Source organism: Hippocampus bargibanti, linkage group LG02 (assembly GCF_051943395.1).
Source record: "Hippocampus bargibanti isolate YZ-2025 linkage group LG02, ASM5194339v1, whole genome shotgun sequence".
In the NCBI taxonomy this organism is placed as follows: domain Eukaryota; kingdom Metazoa; phylum Chordata; class Actinopteri; order Syngnathiformes; family Syngnathidae; genus Hippocampus; species Hippocampus bargibanti.
This window is the reverse complement of record NC_142735.1, coordinates 2,835,001-2,856,064: the sequence shown is the minus strand read 5'-3', so window position 1 is coordinate 2,856,064 and position 21,064 is coordinate 2,835,001. Positions and strand designations below refer to the sequence as shown.

Sequence of the window (21,064 nt, the reverse complement as noted above, 5' to 3'; positions counted from 1 at the left end):
GGCAAAAAATATCTATATATATACGAGTGGGCGACGTGTCGTTGTTGGTTTGCCGCCGTGAGTATAGGCCCTGCTTGGACGAAGTATTGGACAAACACAAACAAACGAGGCAACGACCACTGTGACTCAGTGTTCTAATGAAGCAGTGTATTGACTTGCTTGCTTTCTCTTTTGCCATCACTGCCTCCATGTCGCTCTCTCTTTCTCTCTCGCTCTCTCACTCACACACACACACACACACACACACACACACACACACACACACGCACAAAAGACACATTCCTTCCTGCTTGCTTGCTCCCTCTGTCTGCTATGTTTGTATGGATCCCAGCTGCCACTCAGAATACCAATTACACAGGCCTAGGAGTGGGGGGGGGGGAAGAAAATGGATGGGAGGAAATGAACAGGGAAGGAAGAGAGGTAGATTTTTTTTTAGGGGCTGGGGGGATTGGTGGTCTTGTCCATGCTCGTTGCGACGAAGAAAAATCGAGTGAGTCTATGGCTCCTTAACCCATGGCGACAAACCAGCAAGTGGCTTCATGTGAGACATCTAACATTCCTGATGCGGTGACACTCTTACAGCTGCGACCAGTGAGAGGGAGAATCAAAGGGGACCTTTCTGTAAAGGGGGGGTGTGATGGGTTGTGTCAAGTCCGTCAGAGGTGACATTCTCTGCGATGGAGCCCCTTCCAAGAATAGTGCGTTTGATAATGGCATATGGACGGGCGGCGAAGACCCCACTGACACTTCCCTCTTTAAGCGCCGCGATGACAACTGTAATGAGCGCGCTCGCATTCTACACAATCACACTAATTTGAGAACATTTTCAACACAAAGAGGTAATTAGACAGACTAATTAGACGAAGACTTTGCTGGGCCAAGTAGTTCAACTCATCCGCCTACCTGCCGATGACTAAAATAGGACGCTGCGTTTGTGAGATGCGCGTTTGGAATTCGCTGAAGGACAACATAACATAATCACTCCCGAAGCACAAAGCCACTGCAACCTTCGCCCTGGGATGAGAATGACAAATGAGAAAAAAGTCTGAAAAATGGGGGCCACACACACATACTGTATACTATAAAAAATATATATTTATATATATATATACAGGTAACATCCAACTTACGACCGAGTTCCGTTCCGACCAAACGGCCGTAAGTCAAAATGGTTGTAAGTCGAAATCCATTCAAAATGTTGAATAGAGACTCGGAGGCTAAAGGAGGTTAAATTTTCATCAATCAGGCTCCACCTTGCATCTGCTGCTGTTGCAATATCACAACTTCTAAGATGTACAAGCCAGAGCTCCTTGAGACACTTCATGCATAAAGCTATCCATTCCATCAAGCCATCAACAACAATCACAAAGGTAAATAAAAAGACTTTATTATATAGTACAGTTAATTATTTAATTATAATACCATAGCACATTTATTATACTTAAAATAAGGTATATTTTGTGTAGTAGTTCTAAGGCATAGAAAATTAGAAAGCAGAAAATTATGTTTTATGTGGACCTGGGAACGGATTATTCTCATTTTAATGGTTTCCTATGGGAAATTAATTTTTGAGATACACACTTTTCACTTTACACACTCTGTCTGGGAACCAATTAAGTTCGTAAGCCAAGGTATCACTGTACACGCGAACCAAGACTCCGCGGAAGGCCGGCGATTGGAACACTGACCATACCCTACCAGGGAATTTTCTCAACGGATTTGCGCTTTTCTCAAGAATGGTCACTTTGGTCTGAAAAAATTGGAAATCTGCCGATCGGTGGAAAATTCTCATCCCTCTTAGCCAGATTTCACAACCTAAAAAGTCTTGATCAAGCCTAGAATGGCCTCCCCTTTTTATATCAGAGACACAAAGTGGGAACGATGTGATCCGCACATCCTGCTAAGACACGTGAATAAATCACACGGAGGTACTCGATATTGGCGTGGACGTTTAAAACACACACATAGTTCTAGTTGAGGTGTTCAAAGTGAGCTCTGAAGTGAAGTGCCCGGGCTTTCTAATGAAGAATATGAGGAGAGCACTTGGAGAGAGTAGGAGAGGTGAGGAAGGCAGAATGGTAATTGATTTGTGATGGGGAAGTCTCAGGAGGGCACAGCGACTCATCTCGGTGGATATGGAAAGCCCATCTGCCTTCAGAGAAGAATGGAATTAATTCTTAGCCTTGCTTTAGATACATTTGACACAATTTAAGATTCAACATTTGCTTAAGATCGCAGAAGACGCCCCTTTACACGTTGTCTCTCAGAAAACAGATACAGTGATACCACGGTTTACGAACCCCTTGGCTTACAAACTTTTCGGTTTACGAGCGTTACATGTATGAAAATTTTACCTTGGCATACGAACTATTTTTCGGGATACACACGGAGCGGCCACAATGAGTGATGTGTTGTTCGCAAACGAGGCCGTTCTCCGAACTAGAAAATGGTGGCTTACTATTTTGTCTTCTAGTCTCCACCCCCAGTCTTCAGTTAAAGCCTTGCGATTGGTCAAGAACGCATCAGTGAGGGAGACGACAGAGTTTGAAACAAAAAAAACAAAGTGAAAAAAAAAGTGAAATGGTCAGAAAATGGATAGATAAGAGTGAAATTTGGACTCGTTTCAACTTTGAAAGTTCAAAAGCAGAGTGTAGAGTGCGAGGTCAAAATCTTCCATCAATCAGGCGCCACAAATAACCCGCACAAGCCATCTGTACACTTGAAGCAAAAAGCTATCAACCCAGCTACACAGAACACAATTTAATTGGTTCCCAGACAGATTGTGTAAGGAGAAAAGTGTGTATTCCAAAATTTCATTTCCTATAGGAAACCATTAAAATAAGAATAATCTGTTCCCATAAAACATAATTTTCTACTTTCTAATTTTCTAAGCCTTAAAATTACACAAAATGTACCTTATTTTATGTATAATAAATGTGCTATGGTATTATAATTAAAGAAATAAACTGTACTGTATAATAAAGTCATTTTATTTCCCTTTGTGATGGTCGTTGATGGCTTGATGGAATGGAGTGGCCGGTTTCCTCAGCATTAAACACTTGATGAGGAACGTAACCTTCTTTCACCATCTTGAGGAATGATCCCTTGTAGGTGCTTTCTTTGTGATAATTTTACCTAGTTCCTCATCAATTTTGTTCTGTTGAGCTGGGTTGTCAAGTGTACAGATGGCTTGTGCGGGTTGTTTGTGGAGCCTGATTGATGGGATATTTTAACTTTGCAGTCTACACTCTGCCTTTGAACTATCAAAGTTGAAACTGTCTCACTGTCGTCGGCCTGTATCTTTAATGTTTAAACCACCTCCCCTCACTGCTGCGTTCTTGACCAATCACGTGGCTTTAACCGAAGACTGGGGGCGGGGAATAGATGATAAAAACGATCGGCTGCCATTTTGTTGTTAGAAGAACGGCCTCGTTCGCGAACGACACATCACTCATTGAGGCAGCTCCGTGTGTGTCCCGAAAAAAGTTTGTATGGCAAGGTAAAATTTTCATAAATTTAACGTTCGTAAACCGAAAAGTTCGTGAGCCAAGGGCTTCGTAAACCAATTGTGGGTTTAAAACATATCAGATGATATGTCTGTGGACTATGCGTGCAGACAGCACAGCAGCTTCCCCTTGTCAAAGATTTTCCCTCGATGACTTACATAAATAAACCATCAACAAATCACAAATAAAGAAAACGTTTGAGGGGAAAGATGGAAAAGCATCGCCTTCCCACCTTTGAGACAGAACCCAAAGAAGCAGTTTATACAAAGCATCATTTGAATAAGAAAAGGAAAATAGCTGTTGTTGCGATGCAGCCAAAGTATTTAGCCAAGCATAACGGAAACATTGTCCCGAAGCGGCGACTGGAAGTGCAACAAAGATACACCTGCTGAAAAGGATGAGTAGGTCTGATAGGCAACCTTTTGCTCTTATAACAGCCTTTAATCTGAGCACAAAAATCAATTAATTTAACTGTAATTATTTTTTTTTGCAACTGTAAAACAATTATAAATGTCAAAATGGTTTAAAATAAAAAAATCCATAAATAAAAAGTGCCATGATGGCAACTAACCATTTGCTTTCCTTTTGTGAACAAGGGCTCTCAGAAAGTATTTTCAGGGAAGAAATTGCTTTGTTCCAGCCGTTCCATTTAGTCTTTAACGGTGCTAAAAAGAGTGATTTTTATGATTATCTGCTGTGTAATGGTCAATTAGGTGTCAAACACAAATTACACTTTGTGAACCACCCGAGGTGATTTTCATCTCCTCAGAATAGCTCAGGTAAAATAAGACAAAGGCGACAATAAAATAAAAATAAAATAAAAAATAAAAGAAAAATATAGATTATAGCTAGCTCGATAGATAGATAGATAGATAGATAGATAGATAGATAGATAGATAGATAGATAGATAGATAGATAGATAGATAGATAGATAGATAGATAGATAGATAGATAAACAGCTAGCTAGCGAGCTAGCTAAGTGGGTGGGTGGATGGGTGGAAGGAGCGATGGATCGATCGATGGAGCGATGGAGCGATCAAGATAGATAGATATTTAGCTAGCAAGCTAGCTAGCTAGCTAAATAGATAGATAGATTTTTAGCTAGCGAGCTAGCTAGTTAGCTAAATAGATAGATAGATGATAGACAGCTAACTAGCTAACCTAGATAGATGATAGACAGCCAGCTAGCTATCCAGCTAGCTAGCTATCCAGACAGACGGACAGACAGACAAAGACAGAGAGACAGAGAGATAGAGAGACAAAAACAGAGAGATAGAGAGACAAAGAGACAGACAGAGAGAGAGACACAGACAGACAGACAGACAGACAGACAGACAGACAGACAGACAGACAGACAGACAGACAGCTAGCTAGCTAACGATAGATAGATAGATAGATAGATAGATAGATAGATAGATAGATAGATAGATAGATAGATAGATAGATAGATAGATAGATAGATAGATAGATAGATAGATAGATAGATAGATAGATAGATAGATAGGTGATAGATAGATAGATAGATAGATAGATAGATAGATAGATAGATAGATAGATAGATAGATAGATAGATAGATAGATAGATAGATAGATAGATAGATAGATAGATAGATAGATAGATAGATAGATAGATTTTGTGCATTGATAATGCTTGAACTTAACAGGCAATAGTCTTATTTCGATTTTCCGTTTGGCCGTATACAAGGTATTTACAATGACTCTCTGAGGCTTTGTGTGACTAAATGATGAATTAGTTCTTTTATCAGCAGCAGCTTCACTGGGGTGCATATTTGACTCCCTCTGGAGAGCATTTTACTGGCTCAGCACGGATGTATGTGGGCTGAATTGTGACAGTGGAGGTGAATGATGACATGGGGGAAGTGACTTGGAAGAGCACTGACACCGAGTTGAGCTGAGAAACATCTATTTGCTCATGGCGGAGCCTCCTGTACGTCACCCAATGCTGCTGTCAGAAGTGGGCTCCAAATAAACGAGGGGGAGGCATCCTGGTCCGGCTTGTTTTTGGATATAACAATTAGCCACTTGTTAAAGTCGGCATTTTATGCAGGACTGCACAAATCCGAACCCCCCCCCCCCTATCTGCTCTGTTGTTTTAATGACCATTCGACGGCAATCATTTGGATTGTGGGAGAAAAGCAAATAAATGCCACACGTACAGTGAGACCTCAACTTACAAACACCTTAACTTACAAACTTTTCGTCTTACAAACATCAAATTTATGAAAATTAAACCTTATAATAAGCACTATTTTCATACTACACACCCACCACGGCTGGCGGAGTGATCTTCGGCGGAAGCACACGACCGAACAGCATCAGCGGTTAAGTTACCAACAGTCCTTATGGAAGGTGACTCTCCTTCCATAAGCCATCAACGACCATCAAAAAGGTAAATAAAACTTTATTTTACAGCACAGTTTATTTCTTTAATTACAGTCCTCATGTAATGCGCCTCTCTTTCCAAACAGCAATTCCCTTTGACCTTCAACCTCCAACGCCATTCCATCAAGCCATAAATGACCATCACAAATGTAAATAAAGTGACTTTATGATACAATGCAGTGTATTTCTTTCATTACAATACAATAGCACATTTATTATACATAGAATAAGGTATGTTGTGTGTAGTTTTAAGGCTTATTTAGTTGAAAAGTATATTTTATGGAAACCCGGGAACGGATTATTCCCATTTTAATGGTTTCCAATGGGATTTTTTTTTTGAGATACACACTTTTCGCCTTACACACTCTGTCTGGGAACCAATTAAGTTCGTAAGTTGAGGTCTCACTGTAGTTCCGCTGAACATCCAAGTGGGCTCAAGAATAACAAAGGACGTTTTGGTGTGAATAGAAGAGATCCTTTACAGGGAAGGTTGGTGTGTGTATATTCCTATACACAGGATATATAGCCGTAATAGAGTGATACCTTGGCTTACGAACTTAATTGGTTGCCAGACAGAGTGTGTAAGTCGAAAAGTGTGTATCCCAAAAATTAATTTCCCATATGAAACCATTAAAATGAGAATAATCCGTTCCCAGGTGCTCATAAGAGATAATTTTCTACTTTCTAATTTTCTAAGTCTTAAAACTACACAAAATATACATTATTTTATGTATAATAACTGTGCTGTGGTATTATAATTACAGAAATAAAACGTACTGTATAATGAAGTCGTTTTATTTACCTTTGTGATGGCCGTTGATGGCTTGATGGAATTAATTATTTTTTCTGATGAAAGAAGAGAGTCTAAGGTTTCTTACGCTGCATCGAATGTGTATGTAGTCCTAAAACTCAATATTCTTTAGGTCCTGCAATTTGAGTGAAAATGACAAAAACCCTGGCACTGGAGTGGACACATTTTTTGCACATCGTCTGGCAGTGAATGAGTGAATGTGCAAACACTGCACGTGTTCAAATGTAGTAAATCCAGAGGATCTTTTCTTTCAGTATACACAAACGGTAGAATAATAGTCACAGTTATGGGAGTTATGATCTCTTCCTATATCCAATTTTTATGTATTTTTTTAAGGGAGGGTTTGGACTGGCATCAAACTTGCATCTTAGTGCACCAACATTGCTGCGAGTATATTGAGAATCCGAAATTGGACACTTAGGCTCAGTAAATCCAACATAACCCACTCAAGCAAACCCAAACAAACACGCAGCTGTTACATACTAGATGTCAATGCGCACACATCAGACTCTCATCCAGATGCATGTGGAATGAGATGTCCTAATTATTATTTCTAGTGTGTCACGCTCCCTGTTACAAAGGACCACTTGCTGGCAATGATTATAATTATTAGCCTTAGCAGAATACTTGTCACGCTGTTGTGCCATCAGCGACGATATCCGACAGATCGGGTCAAATCGTTGCGATATTTCTCATTATAGTTAGATTTTGTTTTGGGAGGCGCGACGGAAAACACTATTGGCCAGGCTGGTTGGATATGACGGTGTACATTTGTCTTAGGAGAAAGCTTTTCACATCAATTATCCCGATTGTTTGTTTCGGGGCGTGAGTGGCGCCGCAGTCTTTCCGAAATGAAAAGAGAACCACGGCTAAATGAATGACAGCAAATCTTTGAGTGAATGCTGCATCGCAATAAATAATAATCAAGGTTTTTATCTGCTATCTAGCTAGCTAGTTAGCTATCTGGCTAGCTGACTATCTCGCTGGATATCTATTAGCTATCTCGCTATCTAGCTAGCTTTCTATTTATCAGGTAGCTAGCTAGCTATCTATCTATGAAATGGTGGTTATTACGTTCTTTTTCTGATGCATCGGTGCCTTGTTAAGTGGTGAAAAAACATAACAACATTAAAAAAAAGAGAAAAGAGCAAAGGAGTTTCTCTCCCATTAGAAACACTATCTCACCACGGTTTGTTTGTTCATGACGCACCCCCCTTCCCACCCACCAAACTAGCTTTTATTTCTATTCCTCATATCTCTGTACTCTCTCCGTCCATCTTTTCCTCTCATCTTCCACACCATCCCGCCATTCCTCTGGAGCTTCCTATTTATTCCTCCCTCCTGGTGCATGCTCCTCTGATTTTCTTCATCATCAACCCCTTTCGTCCTCGTCTCTTTTCTAGCCTCCAAATTAAAGATAAGGCTAATGAAGATGGCTTATTATTCCGCTATCCCTGCAGTATACATGTCCAGCATATCACACCTCCGGCTTCAACAGGAGGAATTTAAAAAAAAGTCAAATTAGACAAGGGGCAATGAATCTATTAGTGTTATTATATGAAGAGAAAAAAAATGGAGCTGTTATTGCCACTGTGTGTGCCATTACAAAGAGAACAATACAAGGGAGCACACTGCGAAACCAATTAAAATCCAGCCCCGTCACATGGCTTCCTCCCTCCCGAGTCATGTTGTGAAGATGATGCTTTCACACCATTCACGTCGGTGCACCTGTGTCCGCCGCATTCAAATCTTTCCATGCTGCAGGCTTAAATTTCCCAGGATCGCATCTCACTATCCCAGGAGTTGACATACAAGTGGTTAGGGGGTACGGGGGGAGGGAGGTAATACGAGGGTCTGATGTGGAAGCAGGAAATGAGGTATGAACGTCAAGGTCCCAGTGGCCACCAGCCCACAAACTGAGCTCAAGTTGGCAACGCAGAAAGTGGTTTATTTAATAGAGTCTGAGTTAACTCATTCACTGCCAGACATGTGGCAAAATGTGTCCACTTCGGTGCCAGGGTTTTGGTCATTGTCACTCAAATTCCAATACCGACAGAGAATTGAGTTTTAGGACTACATAAACATTCAATCCAGCATTAGAAATCTTAGATTGTCTCCATTCGACAGAAAAAAAAGAGTTAATTCCTAAATTGTATGGATCTGGAGTTATATGTGCTTGAAATGGGGGCGGTTGTCCAAAATACAATGCTATGCATACATATTGGTTTATATAGCGCTGGAGCTAGAACAAAGCGCTAACATGGACAAAAGGGAAATGCTACTCCCTTTTGGAAGTGAAAAAGTATTGCCAGAGGCCATGGCCAGCGCTTTATCGCATACCTGTCAACCGGCTCTATTTTGCTGTATTCTGTACGATTTTTGCACATTTTTAGATGTTTGTTGATGAAAATGTTTTTTCAGTCGTCATCCGTACTTCTTTGAAGGTGTCGGACGTTTCGCTTCTTATCCAAGAGGCTTCGTCAGCAAACTAAAATGTTGCTGGTAAAATGTTGCATATATAGGACCATTTCCTGAGGCTACACTGATTAGTTCTATTGTCCTGACTGATTATGGTCTACGGCTGGCCTGATTGCCCCATTCGCTCTGGTATCACCTCATCAGCACGAATAAGGCTATGTGGTCTAAGAAGTCTGTTGTAAGGACAATCCAAATTAAACCTCACCCCACCACGGCAATTTAGTGAATGGCTTTGCTGTTTTATGAAAATAGCTTCTTTTACCCCCCTTTCAAACCATCTATTTTCTTTCGCTAACATTTTAACTTCATTGTCGTCAAATGAGTGGTTGCTAGCTTTTAGGTGCAAATGTACTGCAGATTGAGGCCCACTAGTATTATCCCTGCGATGTTGACAAAGTCTTTTTTGAAAATTTGTTTAGTCTCCCCAATGTATTGCTCTTTACAATCTTCATTTTTCCACTGTATAGAATAAACTACATGACTTTGTTTTTCATTTGGCAGTCTATCTTTTGGATGGACTAATTTTTGTCTTAAAGTGTTTATCGGTTTGAAATAAGGAGGAATTTTGTGTTGCCAAAGGACCCTTAGTAGTTTTTCAGAAACCCTTGCAATGTAAGGTACTGCTAATCGTCTCCAGAGCTGGCTAGAGCTCCCAGCAAAATTTTAGTTCGCTGACGAAGCCTCTTGGATAAGAAGCGAAACATCCAACACCTTCAAAGAAGTACAGATGACGGCTGAAGAAACCTTTTCATCGATGGACCACTCCTGTACGACTGAAAGCTTACACAGATGTATTTTTAGATGTGTACGGCATACAATAAAGTTTGTGAAACACAAAAATTGTTCAATATAATTTTTGAGATATTTTCGATTCTGTTTTCATCATTAAATATTAGCATTAATGGTAATCAGAACAATTATCACGACTAAAAAGCGAAGTCGACCATCGAGAAAACAAGTCCGTGCGAAAAGTCTTTAGAAGAAACAAAGCTAGAAGACAAGTTCCGGATAAGTGGAATTTTATTTTGAAATCAGTTAAATGAAAAATTTTACAGTTTTTTTTTTTTTTTGGGGGGGGGGGGCGTAATATCATTCATATTTTTTTTCTATAAACATTATACATCGTAAGAACACAAAATCAAATTATCCAACTTCCAACTAAGAACATATTTGATTATTGCTAGAAATATATTGTAACTTGTTAATAGTATTTATGTTTACATGTGAAATTTTGTTAATAAAATTACGCAAAGAAATATTGTACACGCGTATGTTTTTTTTCTCAGTCAGTAAGGAAAATCTGAGCCGTTAGTAAGGTCACAGTGTCTCGCAGGTTGACAGGTATGGTAGAAAGCACCCAAGCAAAAAAAATAAAATACAATTCAGGAATGGCGCTCTACATCATATTTTCAATTCTCGAATAAATTCATGAATGGCAGTGAATGAGTTAATTGGACTTTTATGCGCTGATAACAGAAATCCGAATGCATTATTTGGAACGAGCCGTGCACAAGTAATTCATCAAGATCAAGATGACACACAACCCTCTTTTTCATCATCAACATCCAATCCTTAAACGGCCTGTGTGACGACGACCAGGAGGGCCACCTTGGTGCGTGCGTATTTGTCACACTTGAAACCTTCATCTCATTAACTCTGTTTATCTGTTTTCTGGTGTTATGCGGGATTTCATTTGTGGATCATAACAAATTCCTAATGGGATTAATAAAGTATTGTTCACAAAACAAAATAATTCAATAGAACAGGGATGGGTAATTTATCAACATTTGTGGGCATTGCAATTGCCGTAGAAACGCACATCTAAGTTCATGGACACACTCAAAGAATCACAAAATGCTCAGAGAAGTTGATTCTGTCAAACATAAGCTGACTGTGAGGTTCCAGATAACCTTAATTTGTCTCACATTGGAGAAATTCCAAATTCACGGTAACAAAGTTCTGAAAGGAAGAGGATAAGAACCTAAGGGAGACGAGTCACTGATGGAGAATAAGAAGTTATCATATTTAAAAGTTTCATGCTGTTATATGCTTAGTCAACATGTGTGACTCGAATACACAATTGAAGCACAGACAACCTAGGGTCAATCTGAGGTCAATAGAAACAGCTTGTTGAACTCATCTTCATTTAGGGCAGGGGTGTCAAAGTCATTTTTTTGCCGCGGGCCACATTGTAGTTATGGTTTCCTCTCGAGGGGCGTTATGAATTTGGGGAACCCATTAGAATGTTTAAATCCCGTCAAATATTACATATAGAGCACACAGCAAATTAATGAATAACTTGTTTTCAAATCTGAATTCAAGAATAATGACTTTTATTGTGGTTGACATCCAAAAATATGAAATTTTGGCTCAGATTTTAGCAATCATCATCGAATTTAACAAGTTTGATTTGCTTTCGCGGGCCGAAAAAAATGATGTGGCGGGCCGGATTTGGCCCGCGGGTCTTGACTTTGACACCTGTGATCTAGGACAGATCTGGCCTTGGACAGAATTTAGGACTTGGGAAACTCCTTTATCACCGAAGTAATTTAAGACTTCAAACTCCTTCACAGGAAGAGCTCATTAGCCAGGTTACAAATGTATCAGTTCATGGAAAAGACAATGTTTTGTTGCTTACAGCTGTTCGTGCTTAGAACTCTAGAGGTGTGTTGTGGTATTCTAATCAAGAAAACTATGTTTGACTAAAGTATCACTTTAATTTGCATATACTCTCAATAAATAGCTTGGCACAGGGTTGCAGAATTCAGACGTCTGTCATGACTGGCTGTGTCTCCTGCCGGCAGTAAAGACAATCTTTCTGGGTCCGAGCCTTCGTCCACAGTGTCCGATTGAACACCTCTGACAGTCAGTCAGCCAAAGCAATCCGTTTGCAATGTTTCCAATGGCTCACACATCCCACTTGGTAACATCTGCAATCGTCACTCAAGTGTGAGATAAGGGAGATATAGGCCATCACGTTTTTTTGGGTGTGTACGCATGGTCTTTCATATTTGAAATAAAAAGCCACAGAAAGAAGCAAGACAAGCACTCGGAGGTAATCCGCTGATGTTTTTTTTTTACAACCGTTATCTTCGCAAACCCAGAGAAATTGTGTTTCATACATTTTACTATAGATCTACGTTGAAAAAAATAATCGGATTGGGTGTTTCGGGTGTGAATCTCAGCTTTGTCATGCTCTCTTTGGACGATTGCAGACAAGACAGAGCACAGAAAGGCTATCTGTCCAGTGTCCCTCCTTCATCAACTTCTGACGTGGACTAGACTGCTTCTCAAAGGTCAGGTGAACAGACAAAATCATATTACTGTAAATTTTCATATCCATTATCTACCTGTCCGGATTTTTATTCCCCGTCAATATTGCGATTGGAATTTCATTTGCAATCATATATTCAAGGTGCTTTTCCTTTGGATGACTTTTGACAAAAGGAAGCAATAAGTAAATCTATCTGTATTACAATAAACAATATTAGATTTATGATGCACAAACTTGGTGGTCTCGTAGGTTAGGCTAAAAACAAAATAAAGGCCAATGAACAATTAATGTATGTCAACAAACAACAAAGGCTTTAGAACATAAAGGTCCAAAATAGCTATCTATCTATCTATCTATCTATCTATCTATCTATCTATCTATCTATCTATCTATCTATCTATCTATCTATCTATCTATCTACAGTATTAGCTATCTCGGAAGCTAGCAATCTATTAACTACAGTAAAGTCTCGTTATATCGATATCGGATATATCGATAGTCCTGGTTATATCGATACTATTTCTATGCACGCACGGAGAAAATTACATGCAAACAGGGTCGGATATATCGATAGTCCCGGTTATATCGATATTTTTTCGGACTCCCTTGAATATCGAAATAACGAGACTTTACTGTATATTGCTATCCATCTGGTTTATCTATATGGTCAAAATAGTAAATTCTTAATGTTCTGGCTATTTAGCTATCTATTAGCTATCTAGATAGCTAGATAGCTAGCTAATAGCTAACTAGGTAGCTATTTGAGTCAGGAAACATATTAACTATCTAGATAGCTAGCTATCTATTAGCTATCTATTAGCTAGCTAGCTTTCTATCTATTTGAGTTATCCCTGGCTGGCGGATGTGACTGCCACTGCTCACCAACAGAAAAACAGAAATCCTGTGACTGTAAAGTGACCTTGAGAGTTTTGAAAGGTGCTTATAAATGAAATGTATTATTATTATTATTTAATTTAAAACAGATTATTATCTTACAGACAGTGTATTGTCGGTGTTCAAATACCTGACATGTTTCGGCGTCTACTTCCGCCTTCCAATATCACAGACAATATACTGTCTGTAAGATAAGAATCTGTTTTAAATTAGATATCAAGTAGACAGGATGAACTTAATACAACTATTATTATTATTATTATTATTATTATTATCTAGCTATATCGCTAGCTATCTATCTACAATATTAGCTATCTATTAGCTTGCTAGCGAGCTAGCTAGCTTCCTATCTATTTGAGTTATTCCGGGTTGAGTGAACGTTGGCGCGTGTGGCTGCCACTGCTCATCCACAGAAAAACTTATACTGTGACTGTAAAGTGATCTTGAGAGTTTTGAAAGGCTTTATAAATTAAATGTATGATTATTATTGTTATATTTGCCAAGTTGAAAAGTGGATACGCAAGGATGTTTTTTTTTTTTTTGTGTTCCCGCCACTCGCATGAATGTATTTCCACAACTGAAGGGTATGGGCGGAGAGATGACAGCAAAAAAAAATAATAATAATAAATAAAAAGAGCTCAACAGCGCCTCAGTCCCCTGAGGACACGCTGCAGCTCTCGCTGTGCTTGCGGCTATGAAAAGTAATCAGGGCCTGGCCCGCTCCCTTGCTCTTACCTCTGCCTTTAATTACAGAAAACGCAGAGAATGACTAGAGCTGCTGGGCCGCAGCGCGGCATGTCACAACCCAAACGCAGCGGGACTCTGCATACATTGTTACTGACCGAAACCGCCCCAATGAGATCAAGGTGCTTCGAGAGCGAAGATATCAGAATTCTAGATATAAAGCTCAGCTGGCTGCCTTAGAGGCAAGTAAAAAAAAAAAAAAAGATGCTTTGTCATTTCGACCATGTCCTAAGCAACGTCTCGCAACACCTTTTTCGGATTGGATTGGGTTAGATAGGATGAGTCTTTATTAGTCTCGCAGTGGAGAAATTCACATTTCACAGCAGCGAAGTGATGAAAGTAAGAGGAAAGGAAAGGAAGAAGTAGAAAAATATAATTCAGGAGCTGCTGTACTTGAAGTCAAAACGACAACAACAAAAACTAAACACAGGGATACCTTGGCTTATGAACTTAATTGGTTCCCAGACAGAGTGTGTAAGGTGAAAAGTGTGTATCCCAAAAATTAATTTCTCATAGGAAACCATTAAAATGAGAATAATCCGTTCCCAGGTCCCCATAAAACATAATTTTCTACTTTGTAATTTTCAAAGTCTTAAAACTACACAAAATATACCTTATTTTATGTATACTAAATGTGCTGTGGGATTATAATTAAAGAAATAAACTATTGTATAATAAAGTCGGTTTCATCAGCATTACATACTTGATGAAAAACGTAACCTTCTTCTTTCACCATCTTGAGGAATGATTCCTCGCTTTCTCTGTGATAATTTTATCTAGTTCCTCATCAATTGTGTTCTGTTTAGCTGGGTTGATAGCTTTTTGCACCAAGTGTACAGATGTCTTGTGCTGGTTGTTTGTGGAGCCTGATTGATGGGATATTTTAACCTTGCAGTCTACACTATCAAAGTTGAAACTCGCTCACTGTCGTCTGCCTGTCTCTTAAATGTTTAAAACACCCTCCCCTCACTGCTGCGTTCTTGACCAATCACGTGGATTTAACCGAAAACTGGGGGCAGGGAATAGAGGACAAAAACAGTCGGCTGCCATTTTGTTGTTAGAAGAACGGGCTCTTTCGTGAACGACACATTACTCATTGAGGCAGCTACGTGTATGAAAAAAGTTTGTATGCCAAGGTAAAGTTCGTATGTCAAGGTAACATTTACATCAATGTAACCGTAACCGTGAACTGAAAAGTCCGTAAGCCAAGGGGTTTGTAAACCGAGGTATCACTGTAACAAATAATGTCACAAAACACAAAAGACACCCACAGTCATTCAAACTTAAGCACTTTGAACCAATTCTAGATGAAAGAGGAGAGGATCAAAGCGTCCTATTCACCAGTGGATCATCGATGTCATGTTAAAACGTCCATGCGTGCTACAAGCTAAATGTTGAAAACAAACACGAAGCTGTCGCATCCATGGACGAAAAGAGATTGTCTCACATCTCCTGTCCAACGTAAATCCGCTTCAATTCCAAGCCGCGACAATTCCACATACGCATCAGTATTCCTTGATTCTGATTACATAAGGATGCCTGAGGTGCAAAATATGAATAACAGACACAATGGCTGGCAGCGTTGATGAGGTTTAGTTGCTTCTCTGTGGACTGACTAGTTGCTAACAGAAGCCGGTGCAATGCGCCCAAAGGCCGGAAGGCAGAAGGAGCCACCGAGCACACATCAGCCCGAGGAAGATAACAGAGAGACTATGTACACAAGCTGCTACTTTTTATGGCTGCAACATAATGCTTGAGCGGTATTTTAAAACACATTTTGGGGCAAAGCTACAGGCAGAAAGATGCATGGGGCTGAATTGTGTCACTGGGCTAAATTGTTCACGTCAATTGACACTGAAACAAAAACAGAATACAAACGCTCCCCTACGTACGAATATTTGAGTTACGCACAACGGTATGTACAAAGATTTTTGGAGTAACATGTAGTATTCTCTCCAGTTGTACATGTACATACAGTATATTTATAGAGCACATGTTTTATTAAATGTTTATTTTTCAGTACAAACCAATACAGGCTACCTATACAAGCCTTAAACAAACGCTCCCCTACTTATGAACATTCGAGTTACGAACAACGCTACATACGAACGTGTTTGTAGTAACATATGTAGTATTCTCTCCAGTTGTACATGTACATATCTTTATAAAGCATATATTTTATTAAATGTTTATTTTTCAGTACAAACCAATACAGGTTACCTATGCAAGCCTTAAACAAACGCTCCCCTACTTATGAACATTCAAGTTACGAACAACGCTACATACAAATGTGTTTGTAGTAACATATGTAGTATTCTCTCCAGTTGTACATGTACATATCTTTATAAAGCATATATTTTAGTAAATGTTTATTTTTCAGTACAAACCAATACAGGTTACCTATGCAAGCCTTAAACAAACGCTCCCCTACTTATGAACATTCGAGTTACGAACAACGGTACATACAAACGTGTTTGTAGTAACATATGTAGTATTCTCTCCAGTTGTACATGTACATATCTTTATAAAGCATATATTTTATTAAATGTTTATTTTTCAGTACAAACCAATCCAGGTTACTTACACAAGCCTTAAAGGACAACCGACACCTCCGGTCAAGTTGCGTCCATAATTTGTAAAATCACTTGAAATGACTTCTACTGAGCGTATTTTACAAAGATTCCACGGCATATAGCTATACTTTAAGGTTCAAGACTCGCGCTGAATATTCAGGAAGTCTTGTTTTTGAGTTGATGACGATGTCTGACGTGACGTCACGTCTGGATCGCCCCTGACCGAGAAAGCGACACACACAATGCATTGTGGGTACTTTGTTTGGTCTGAAAACTTTGTGTTGATCCGTGTTGATGGCGAAATTAGAAGGAAAACACATAAATAACCCAATGGTGAATCGTTGTGTGTTGCACCAAGACTACTATTTGATACTAGTTGACACAAATTCCCAGCAGACAAATCAGCCCATTTCCAACGGAGCTTGGGCGCCATCTTGTGTATTTTCTGTGAGACTACATTTCAGTCCAGATGGCTCGAATTGATCTGGAAGGACTCTTTTAATCCATAGCAAACATGTATGCTTTCCTCTTCAGAACTATTTCAATCATATTCATGGATGAGTAACAAGAAAGCATCTTCTCCGAATCTGAAGCCATTGTTTTGATTCTAGAGCCCGGCAAGACATCCTGGCGTGACGTCACGAACAAGGGGTGGGACCTTCTGAAACTCGCCGGGGTCCTTTTGAAGTAGTTTTGGGACACTTCAACTCATTTTTATTGGTGTTTTGCATTTGATGAAAAATATCAGCCTGCTTGTTTTGGGTATTTTAGATGCTATAAAACGTTTTTTTCCTGATGTCAGTTAGGAAACAAAAAAATGGTGTCGGTTGTCCTTTAATAACCTAGTATTAGCTCATCTTCCTTTGGATCCAATGCCGGGTTAGCTCCTTCAGCTAACTTAAGTTACCCAACAATTCTATTCAGACGGTAACAGCTGCTACTACCCCCAAACCTACTTCCTGTTTACAATTGTGAGACCAATAAGAAAAGAGAACACAGATTTGGGTGCAGCTAGTTTCCACATGGAGGATCGTCAAACAAGGCCAGGCCGAACAATCCCCCGCAACAATCCCACGCCTGTAAGCGCACGACACATCGCCCGGGGCCCAACAGCGCACACATGATAATGACACCCACATCAATGTGTCAACTCAATTTAACCCTCTTATAGGCTCTCTTTGACTCAATCAATCCATGGCCTTCCATCTGGTTTTCACTGCTGTCTTCACATTTAGACGAGAAGAAGCACCTGCAAAGAGCACTGATAAACATTTTGACCACTAGCGCCCAACCGCAGCTGCAATTCAGCTGCTTCAACTGACCGTAACACTTGAAACAGGAATGTGTTCCTCGTACCTATCCGGAATGCGTATTCTCATCACAAGCACAATATCAACACTTCCTGTCTCTTTAAGAACTCAAAGGTCTTGGGAAGCATTGCCGCATTGCTCTTTGCAACATGGCTGACCGACCCGGGCATAGGACGCCAAGTAATCATGCGCAATTAAAAGAAAGAATATACACCATGAGGATTTATGTTTGGAATCTTTTAACGAGGGGGAGGGGCCTCTCGTCGGGAAGGTGTGTTAACCCACATTGGGGGTTTAATATCTCATTCATGAATCATTCATTACTGGGGACTATTTGTGTCTTGCTCATTTAGGGAGCAATATGGCGAGAGGGGGGGGGGGGTGGGAGTGGGGGAAGGGGTGACTGGGTGCAGAATTAACTCATTCACTGCCATTCACTAATTTATACGGGTATTAAAAATATGACGTAGAGCGCCATCCCTAAATTTGTTTATTCGTGCTTGGGTGCTGATAAAGCGCTGGTCAGACCTCTGGTCGTTTTTCCCTTCCGCAAGTGGGCAGCATTTCCTTTTTTCCATGTTAACGCTTTGTTCCAGCTTCAGCTATTGTTAATATAATGATATGAGCAAATCGTATTTGCATGTTCGACTAGTAATGCCTGGCTATAGACCAAACACTTTATTCAAGCTTAAACTTGTTAATTACTGCGCACAAAAAAGACAGTGTATTGCCATAATTACATTCATTACATTTGTTAAAATTAACTAAGAAAGGGAGATGTAGTGATATAAGCAAATCGTATTTGCTGGTTCGACTAGTGATGTCTTGCTATAGACCACATTTGGAAATACTTTATTAAGTTTAAACTTGCTAATTGCTACACACAAAAAACACTGTGTGTTTTGTCATAACTAAATTCATTACATTTGTTAAAAGTAAAGAATTAAATGAAGAAAGGGAAATGTAATTATCTGAGCAAATTGTATTTGCTTGTTCGACTAGTGATGCCTGGCTATTGACCAAATTTTGACTTTTTAAAGCATAAACTTGCTAATTACTGCCTACAAAAAATACTGTGTGTGTTGCCATAACTAAATTCATTACATTTGTTAAAAGTGAAGAATTAAATTAAGAAAGGGAAATGTAACGATATGAGCAAATCATATTTGCTTGTTCAACTAGTAATGCCTGGCTATAGACCAAATGGAGGCAAACGTCAATTGCCTTCTCCCTCCAACCAAGACGGCAGTCCTGATAAAGAACCTCGACTCTATCGAGAAGTTATATCATTTACCGCTCCCGCTTGCACAAAGAAACACAGATAAAGCGTGATATAAACCAATATTTATGTATTGCATTGTATTTTGGACATCTGCCCTCATTTCAAGCTTATATAACTCCAAACATGTATCTTGGGAATTAAGTCTTTTTTTTTCTTATGAAATAAGAGTGGTGTAAGGTTCCTAACGCTATATTGAATGTTTATGTAGTCTTAAAACTCAATATTCTGCGTGTCCTGGAATGCGAGTGACAATGACAAAACCCCTGGCACTGGAGTGGACACATTTTTGCACGTCTGGCAGTGAATGAGTTAAAATGATGCTTCACCTCAAATCCACAGTGCAGTACTAGGATTCCCCCCCTCCCCAAAAAAAAGGTGATCTGAGTAATACAACTGGGTATTTTTTTTAAATCGTTTGTTCGCAGGAAAGAGCTTGAAGATGATACAAGGGAGCGAGCGGACTGGCTATACGGCAGCTGTCCCAAGAAGGCTGCTACTACACTGCATGGAATAAAATAAAATGTCTGATGGGGTGGTGGGGATGGGATGGGGGCGGGGGTTTAAGGCTTGGATGGCCTTTCAATCGGTGTATAAATCAAACAACCCCTAATTCAAAAACACATCACGCCCACATGAATAGCGACGGTGATTACATTTAAAAACCCGTTTGACCGCTTACCTCCAAAGCGCCTGCGTCTTGAAAAACTGCGTCTTTCCCCACGCGTCGCAATCGGATCCTCCACAAGAGCTTCGGGCGGAATGTGAGACGGTGGGTCTTCTTTCCTCCCAAATGCTAACACGTCCCCCCTGCATGTCCCTCAACCACCAGCTCCGGTCAGCCAGCCTGCGTTGTTTGGTCCCACCAGCAAGGCAGCCAGAAGCAGCAGTCCGGGCCTGCGCTTAGCAGGTGGACGCGCCTCTCAGTGATGGAGACGCGGTGACTCTCCGCCGTCTCGCCGCTCCATGTTACGCCGAGATTCGTATTCCAGGAAGAGGCGCTGACAAGGTGGCTCGGCGGCGCGTCGCAGCTTCCAGCCCGCCTACTTTTCGCCAAGCGTTTAGGAGATGCTTGATGTTACCATTGTCACGGTTCTTTTTTTTCTCCCCCCTCTCCCCTTTTTTTTTTTTTTGCAGCTGGACCTCCGCCCCCCCTTCCTTGCAGTCTACTCACCCCTCCTCTTCCTCTGCGAGCCTTCTGGATCCGACCTATGAGCGCGCACGGGCGGTCGACGCAGGACCACGCACCGCCCGAACGGAGGCGAGGAGCAAATCAGGTGGAGTCCACTCCGGGAAGAACTGTATCATAACAGGGCGACTGCAATCACATGAATAGTAATGAATAATGAATACGTTTGCGAGTGTGTGCTGCCACGGCTTTACGTCGTGATAGGCACACTCGTGACACTTTTATAGACTTCGCTGTAGCTTTATTCGAGCTTACCCATGAAACCCGTTCATTCATTTGAGATCTGAAAGTAGAGAAGAATGAAAAATTACTTTCAAGGCGAGTCAAGTCAAGTCAGATTTTTGTTTCTTTACGATCGTATGTTGTCTGCAGCTGTAGTATTCTGATGAATACAGGCGCCTACTTACGAACAACGGGACATACGAACATTTTTTGTCGTAACATGTAGGAATAATAACAACAACAATAATCAATCATACTAATTCCGCATTCCAAAAACATGCATGGCAGGTAGATTGAACACTCCAAATTGTCCCTAGGTGTGAGTGTGAGAGTGACTGTTGTATGTATGTTTTTGTGTGCCCAGCGATTGGCTGAATTTC

General features: G+C 40.2%; 1 protein-coding gene across 1 annotated transcript in view; it reads right to left on the bottom strand.

Annotated features, from left to right (window-relative positions):
• The window catches only part of nexmifb (neurite extension and migration factor b), a 107,420-nt gene extending 87,035 nt beyond the window's left edge, over positions 1-20,385 (bottom strand). The window contains exon 1 of the mRNA XM_089020616.1: positions 19,956-20,385. The gene's annotated coding sequence lies outside the window, so the exon portion shown is untranslated. The remainder of the gene's footprint in view (positions 1-19,955) is intronic.
• Positions 20,386-21,064: the final 679 nt, after the last annotated feature.